This window comes from Sinohyriopsis cumingii, chromosome 14 (assembly GCF_028554795.1).
Source record: "Sinohyriopsis cumingii isolate HCF-2022 chromosome 14, ASM2855479v2, whole genome shotgun sequence".
Taxonomy (NCBI): Eukaryota; Metazoa; Mollusca; class Bivalvia; order Unionida; family Unionidae; genus Sinohyriopsis; species Sinohyriopsis cumingii.
Genome location: NC_142974.1, coordinates 99,720,967 through 99,730,435, shown reverse-complemented (window position 1 = coordinate 99,730,435; position 9,469 = coordinate 99,720,967).

Below are 9,469 nucleotides of genomic sequence, written 5' to 3'. Positions count from 1 at the left end.
TAAAAATAATAAAAATAATAATAATAATAATAAAATATAACACCAACAATAACAATAAGTGCAATCTTCCATACTTAATTGGACAATATCAGCCACTAGCTTTATTTTCCAGCAACCACAAAGCGAAATAGACCGCTTAGGTGGCCTGAGTGGTTAAAGCGTCCGCCTCGGATGCAAGAGGTCGCAGGTTCGAACCCCGGTCGAGTCATACTAAAGACTTATATAAAAATGGTTATATCAGCTGCCTTGTTTGGCGATTAGCATTAAAAGGTCCGGTGTCAGGATACTTTGACTGAGTGCGACATGATGCTACATGTATATGGCATAATGCCCCAATGCTAGACATAAACTGCCACAATGTACATGTCGTTGTGATATGACTGATTTTCTTTTAAAGATACGTCAAAAATCCAAATCAAACAGACACACACACACACACACACAGATTCAGTGAAGGAAATGTAGAATGGTAAACCCATCTTGTGTTTGATTCTGAATGGAACTGGTAGCCAGTGGGGGTTACAGGGCAGTGGATGTGTGCTCAGTTCTTGGCACCCTAAGCTTGTGGTTGCTACCGCTACCCGCTGTTCAAGGGAGAGAACTGACATGCATTTCCGGTTAAAGATGAGACAGGGGATGCTATAATACAGCTGTATTCCCACGAAACGAAGATGAGTACCATAATGTTTTTGACTCATTCCGCATTTATATATATAAATAAAACCTCTCCCACAGGAAACCCACTCTGATCCACATTTTGTGGGTTTTTCATTTTAAAAAATTATTTGAGCCGTATCAAATTCTCACCAATAACGTACAGTTTCAAACAAAAGCCAAACGGTTTCATTTGTGAAGGTTATGACATAACATTTTCCAGCTATTCATGAAATTATACAATCAAAGTTAAAAGAATGGGAGCCCCGTAACGAGGGGCATCCTTTCTGTACAAAAATAGTAAAATGGTGGCACTCGGTCAGACTGAAGCGCACCCTAGTTACGTTGTTATCGTAACATTTGCCATATGTTAAAGATATATATATACAATCTCCAGATATACATACGCTATGATTCTTTTTGCCCAATTTGATAACATTCTACGCAGCGGATTTTGAGATGAATTAGCTGAAAGATTGTTTTAAAGTAATTGTAATACCAGCCGACATATTTAACAGCCAATCGGCTTGATTTCTACAATTTCAAGCTTATTTTTCATGCTGGGATACTCTGTACAAAAGTGGATCAAAATTAGTCCTGTGGATTTGGAGAAGTTTTAAACATAAATTGTTGAAGAACATACGTTCCACGAAGGACGCAGATTTATAACGTAGACCCATTTAAGTAAACATTCGTTAGGAACAAAGCTTGTTTCTGTACAAGAATAAAAATGTCCGAGTACGAAATGTAAAGTGCAGATAATTCAACAAATGCATTGCTTGTAAAAGACACATTATCGCCAACATTGACATGGTCCTTACGTTATGTGATGTCATGTTTGGAAGTTCTATATATAATCAAATGGTTCCTGGACATTGCAAAACATTTAACAATAAACCATTAAGATTTTATATTGTTATCACCTCAGCTATAGTCATATAGTTTACAGATGTACTGACTGTATTCTGGTATTTAATAAATGATTGAGTACAGAGGTACTGATTGCATTCAGGTGTTTAATAAAAGCTCGAGCAGCATCGCAGAGTTAGAGGCCATCCTTTCTTAACTGGCAATCACAGAAGCTATTATTTCTTAACAGGCAAGCACAGAAGCTATCATTTCTTAACAGGCAAGCACAGAAGAACTTCTCATAACGAATGCAGATTTGATTTTTGGATTCCAAACATGTATCGCACTATTCATTCAAGACATCCCTGGTCATGACAGCTACTTATTTATCGTAATACTTATAATGAATGGTCCAGATGAAACATTACAATCAAAACAATGATAATAATATTCGGGACCAGAATTTGATCCATTGTGAATCAAATAGGCAAAGATTATCAGTGCTAAAAGAAAATACGTTTGCTCGCTCTGAATGGCACACAAAAAATTATTACGGTAACCTGGCACATCACCTTTTGCAACGTCATGACGTTGGATGTTTATGACGTTAGTCATTTTCATCATAACCCAATCTTTAGAGTTACTGTTCTTTCTATCACTTAGATTCGTACGCCACCCAGGGCCAGGAATTTGATATGAAGAAGAAATATAATAGGAATTTCATTGAAAATGGGTCTTAAGCAAGAAGTACAAAAAGAATAACTTCCGCAAGAGGAAAAACAAAATCAAACAAATATGTCTGCCACTACCACCACTAACATCACTAATACTATTATCATTATCTTGGCTAAAAAAATAATCAACAGCAGCAGCAACATAATATCATCATCAATGACATGCAATAATAATACTAATACTAATAATAATAATAAAAATAAAAAACGACGATAATAAGTTGAGTGTTTGTAGTTCACTCCCCTACTTTGCATACCTTAATGCACTTTTTATACTCGGTAAAAGTTTACATGGTTAAAGGCCGTGTGTTTCAATCGTCTGTATGATATGGTTTGGGTCGAAGTTCCCTGAGTAAGAATAAACACAGGGGATAAAGTCAGGTATATATCTTCAGATATACAGTTCATATCGTAGGTGTGTAGGCATAAAGTCCACGTTACAGGCAGATATCTTCAGATGAACAGTTCATATTGTTGGTGTGTGGGTCTGAAGTCCACGTTACAGGTATTTATCTTCAGATGAACATCATATCGTTGGTGTGCAGGTCTGAAGTCCACGTTACAGGTATATATCTTAAGATGTACAGTTGATATCGTAGGTGTGTAGGTATGAAGTCCACGTTACATGTATATATCTTCAGATATACAATTCATATTGTTGGTTTGTAGGTATGAAGTCCACGCTACAGGTATATATCTTCAGATATACAGTTCATATTGTAGGTGTGTAGGTATAAAGTCCACGTTAGATGTATATGTTTTCAGATATACAGTTTATATTGTTGGTATGTAGGCATGAAGTCCATGTTACATGTATATATCTTGAGATATACAGTTCATATTGTTGGTGTGTAGGTAAGAAGTCCACGTTCAGTAGTCACAAATATGTCATAATCTATCAACAGTTACGCATGTTGTCTTTAAACTCGTATCATGTGCTTGTCTTGGTGAAAAATATATCTTGTCTAAAGCAAAACTAGTTTTATATAATCTAATTAAGACCATCAGATGAGGACGCTCAACATCAGGGTATATTTATTTATAATCATGTATATCTATATGTCTGTTCATATTAAAGCGTGACGTCACATCCGATAGATATTGGTAATAGTCATTTGTCATGTTAGAATCGTGAAGGGATCATAAGATATATTCTCTGGATGGTATTCCATAAATGAATCAGTCGAAAGAATCCATATATTCGTATGGGTTGATTTACTGTCTCAAAAATGTAGATTTCATAGAATGAAACCATGTTTAGTACATCCATGACCTTGTCATTGTTTAAAGGTCAACATCTGTTTATATACAACCTTTATTATATGAGCTCCTTGCGCTGCAAATATTTAGGTTTTCACAATATGGTGTCATCCATCGAATGATAGAGCCGATACAATATGGTGTCATCCATCGAATGATAGAGCCGATACAATATGGTGTCATCCATCGAATGATAGAGCCGATACAATATGGTGTCATCCATCAAATGGTAGAACCGATACAGTATGGTGCCATCCATCGAATGATAGAGCCGATACAATATAGTGTCATCCATCGAATGATAGAGCCGATACAATATGGTGTCATCCATCGAATGATAGAGCCGATACAATACATTTTTACATAATACTTTACACACGCCTGAAGATTTTTTAATAGTCCAGCTTCCGATAACGTGATTTCCAGGAAACTTAGAAGGACACTTTTGGATTTAATCAGTTCAAGTTCCAATGGTGGTCAAAGCTTTGTACGTACTGTTGATATATTTGCCACAAAGAATATGCCAGTAAACGATTGTTAACACACACACACACACACACCAAAAGTCAACTGAATATCCTCGTCCTGTAGAATCAGTTCTTTTAACAGTACTTGACAAGTCTTGAACAGTATAACTGGCTTTCTTGCAAAGAATTTAGTGACACTGAAGACAAAAGACGAGACATGGCGAGTCTTTTAATATCGTTGCATTTGATCCATGTCTAGTTATTTAAACATTTTCAAAGTAATCTGTCTGCTGATATCATTTATACATCACTGATTCAGATGAATAAATGTGAATGATTAAAATGATTTGGTTTGTGATCTGGATTTTTAACTTAGCTTTAAAAAAATTCAGTCATATCGCTACGATGTGTGCAGTATGGCAGTTTATAGTGATGTCTAGCACTGAGGCAACATGCCGCAGACATGTAGCATCATATCCCACTCAGTCACATTATCCTGACACCAGACCTACCAGTCCTAATACTAACCACGTAATGCTGAGCACCTAGCGAGGCAGCTGTTTGTACCATTTTTATTAGTCTTTGGTATGAATCGCCGGGGATTTGAACCCTCGACCTCCCGCATCCGAGACGGACGCTCTAACCACTAGGCCACCGGAGCGGTAGATAATTCAAATGAATGAATGTGGATGATTCAAATGAACGAATGTGAATAAATAAATGAATGAATGTGATTGATTCAATGTGAATCAAAGTGAATGATTTAAATGAATACATGTGAATGATTCAAATGACTGAATTTGAGTGATTCACTTGAATGAATGTGAATGATTCAATGTGAATGAATGTGAATGATTCAAATGAATGAACGTCAATGATATAAATAAATGGATGCTAATGATTCAAATGAAGTAATGTGAATGATTCAAATGAATGAACGTCAATGATTTAAATGAATGGATGCTAATGATTCAAATGAAGTAATGTGAATGATTCAAATGAATAAAAGTGAATAATTCAATGTGAATGAATGCGAATGATTTAAATTAATAAATGTGAATAATTCAATTTAAATAAATGTGAATGATTCAAATGAATGAATGTGAAGGATTCATATGAATGAATGTGAATAATTTAAATGAATACGTCTGAATTATTCAAATGAAGGAATGCAAATGATTCGAATGAATGAATTCGAATGATTCAATGCGAATGAATGTGAATTATTCAATGCGAATGAATGTGAATGATTCAATGCAAATGAATGCAAATAATTCAACTGAATGAATGTTAATTATTCAAATGAATGAATGTGAATGATTCAAATGTATGAATGTGAATGATTCAATGTGAATGGATGTTAATGATTCAAATGAATGAATGTGAATGATTCAAATGAATAAATGTGAATAATTCAATGTGACTAAATGTTAATGATTTAAATGAATAAATTTAAATATTTCAATGTAAATAAATGTGAATGATTCAATGTGAACGAATGTGAATGATTCAAATGAATGAACGTGAATGATTCAAATGAATAAAAGTGAATAATGCAATGTGAATGAATGTGAATGATTCAAATGAATAAATGTGAATGATTCAATATGAATAAATGTGAATGATTCAAATGAACGAGTGTGAATGATTCAAATGAATGAATGTGAATAATGCAATATGAATAAATATGAATAATTCAATGTGAATCAATTTGACTGATAATACGTGAACGAACGAACGAAAGAAAGTAATAATGAATTAGTGAATGAATGAATAAAAGAATAAATGATCGGTCAGATGAACGAGCATGAGTATTATTGCGCGAAGTAGAGAGTGATTAAACGAGATCGAGGGAACAAATGAGCAAATGAGTGAGCAAATGAATACGCAAGTGAATGAATGAGCGAGCAAATTAACGAATGAGTGAATGAATGAGCATATGATTGAGTTAATGACCGAGAGATTGAGCAAGCTGATGAATGAGTAAATGAACGAGCAAATCAAATAGCGATTGAGCGAGCAAGTGTGTTTGTTCTGTCATTGACTATTTGAAATCATTATGTGGGAAAAATATGAAGTGTTTCAACTGCAATTATCAAAAAGACGCTATTGAATTTAATGTTTATTTCATTTTGAGCACAGTATGGAAGATGTAATTGCACTTGGAATATAGTCGAAATTACAGTACAGATACGAAATGTGTAATCGACTTGATTATCAAGCTTGAGAACTCACGACATGGCTCATGTAATTCGGATTTGCAGAACTAAGAAAGTACATTTTGAGGAAATTCTGGATGTAAAACTGTTAAGTATATTTTTTTTTTGCCATTCTGATTGCCAGCTAAAGGAGACAGTTTATGCCTTATAGCTTGCATGTAGGTACCAAGCAATTTTATGAAATCTGGTGTCTATCGCAAAATCTGAAACAATGTATCAAAAAGTTAACGTGGAATGTAGCAAAACAGTTGGTAGGTTGCAGTCCACGAAACATCTGCTTTTGTTCATTCAGAAACAAATTTAATCAACCAAAACGTATTGCGTCTACTATGCGAATGTACATCATTTGTTTACAAAGTAGTTCCTAATACACTATTGGGCACACGTGTCCAGCGCGTGGGTGCAATATGAAGGTGTGCTATATCGTAAAATATTGAACGATTCTGATAATGTAAAGTTAACGGAGAAAAAAATGAGCATATAATAATGCATTATCCTTACTTGCCTATACAATGTATTTGCTTATATCGAGACTTATTTTTGTTTTGCATGGTGACGGTAACATCTATTTCGGTTGTAGATTAGCGATTATCGAGCGCTTTCTCCTGAGCACGAACGACCTGTCTTGGCACGTGCAATGTTGGTACTGCTGCATATGTCAGACCTGTATTGAGAGAAACAAGTTATGCTACATTAAATAAAACATTTATTGTCGATTTCAATACTACGTGCATATTTTTTCAACATGTATATAATGTATGATATTAATTTACATGGTTATGTATTAAGGCAATAACCAAACTGTTTTGTGTGTGTGTGTGTGTGTGTGTGTGTGTGTGTGATTTGGATTTTTAACGTAGCTTTAACATTTTTTCAGTGATATCGCTACGATGTCTGCAGTGTGGCAGTTTATAGTGCTGTCTAGCACTGAGGCATCATGCCACAGACATGATGCATGATGTCCCACCCGGTCACATTATCCTGACACCAGAACGACCAGTCCTAGCACTAACCTCTTAATGACGAGCACCAAGCGAGGCAGCTGTTAGCAGCATTTTTATAAGCATTTCATATGATTCGGCTGGGGATCAAACCCACGACCTCCCGCATCCGAGGCGGAATCTCTTTCTTGAGTTTGTTAGAACTATAGCCTTATAAGTAGTGTATGTATGTATGTATGTATGTATGTATGTATGCATGTATATACTTTTTATCAGTCTTACACACGATAAACTAAAAGAACTTTCTGAATCAACATGGGTAGGAGATCGCGATTCTTTTATTCCTTTTCTGGTAAGAACAAAAATTAATGTCACTTGCTATATATGCATACGCAATACAGAGTCATTATTTAAAATATATAATTACTGGGTCACCAAACGGGTGAGCACGCTACCAACAAAACTTTATATACACTATTAAATCCCATCCTTGTCTGGAACGTATGCTTAGTCGAGGTAACCGATTATTGTTGAAACATGCGGACCCCGGTTTGATTTTCAATAGGGAAAGAATGATAGTTTTCTAGCTAGTATGACATTCTTTCTATTCATACTGTTGTTCACTGCAAAAGATCAATGGAAAGGAAATTATTTTCTTGATCTGGGAGCTTTTGCGTATTTTTCATTTCTCTGACCCTGTTTTAATGAGCAATAATGTTTAATCTTAATTATTTTAAGCATTTATTGCTTTAGCATGATGTGGATTCTATAATCGAGCTGTATATCTACTGCTTTAGTTTGATGTTGATTATATATATATATATATATATATATATATATATATATATATATATATATATATATATATATATATACATACATACATACATACATACATACTTTGTAATTATTTAAATATTGTATATTCCCGAAACTTGTTCTTTTAAGAATTACACTTTGGAAAGGAGATAAGAGAAAAGTTTCAAGTACAAGATCACGACACGTGCCATTGTATTTCTAGTCCAATATATATACATACATACTTTGTAATTATTTAAGTATTGTCTATTCCCGAAACTTGAACTTCAGACTGGGAGCATACTTCATACATCATACAGGTGAGATCAGATTGAGATTTAACCAGAAGCAATTCTACTGTTTTGCCAATCAATATCTTGTGTAGAATTTAGTTATTGGATACAGTCATTTTCTTAATGTTTTATCTTTACTATACAATCGTGGAAGTATAGTGTAGGACTCTTAAAATCCAGATCATATTTTTAATTCATTACTATTTTTTTAAAAATTATTTCTCTTTATGTTAGCTGAACTACATTTGCTGTTTTGACATACACAAGTTATAATATGACTGTATTCAGTTATTGACCTACTCTATTCATAACTTGACTACTGTATTTGTCAGAATATAAGTCGCTACCTTTTGACTAGAAAATCTGGGCTTTGTCTTATACTCAAAATCGACTTATATACGGATTACGTAACTGGAAATCGCATTTCTGTATGTCGTGTAATTTTAAGAATGTAACAAAAAATAATTTCTCCAAAAGAAACGAACATAATGTGTAAAACAAATTATCAGTTTGGCGGAGAGATCGTGTATGAAAAAATATAGAACCCAACACTGAGAAGGATTTTAAAATATTTACATGATTTTCAGTATTAAATTCACACATCAGATATAATTGTGCTAAGCAGCATGCACTAGTAATATACTTTGTTTAAATTTGATTACATACCTGTGCATTAGAATAGACAAATTAGAAAATGCATAACAATGACAAAGACGGATATTCCGTCATATTTTTATATTTTTCTTCTTGCACCTCATGATCAAGTAAAATATGACTTGATACGAGAGAGACAGGTTTCATAATATTTGTAATCTGTATTGTTTAGTTACCTGAAGAATGCGATCTTGTTCGTGTACTAGGGCTGTATATATTCCATTATTAATTAATTCCCACTGAGTAAACAATTCCATTGTTGTAAGAATCACATGGCTTTCCAATGTTTATTTAGATGCTAATTAAATATGGAACTCCTGTGGTCAGGTCATCCGAGCTCACCTGTTGAGAGCAAGTTTCGGCAGACCAGATCGAATTAGTGACGTTACCAATGGGGAAATGAGGTTACACAAAGGATCTGTGAATACAGTGCCGTGCAATGAAAGCAAATGCTATGTAAATGTCTCAACTACTAACACATTTTGTACTCACCAAAAGAACTGTCAACAATTTAAAGTAACAACTACCATGAGCAAATATCAAAGCCCAGTTTTCCTAACTACAGGAAGTATAATTGAACTTACTCATAAAGGATAATCT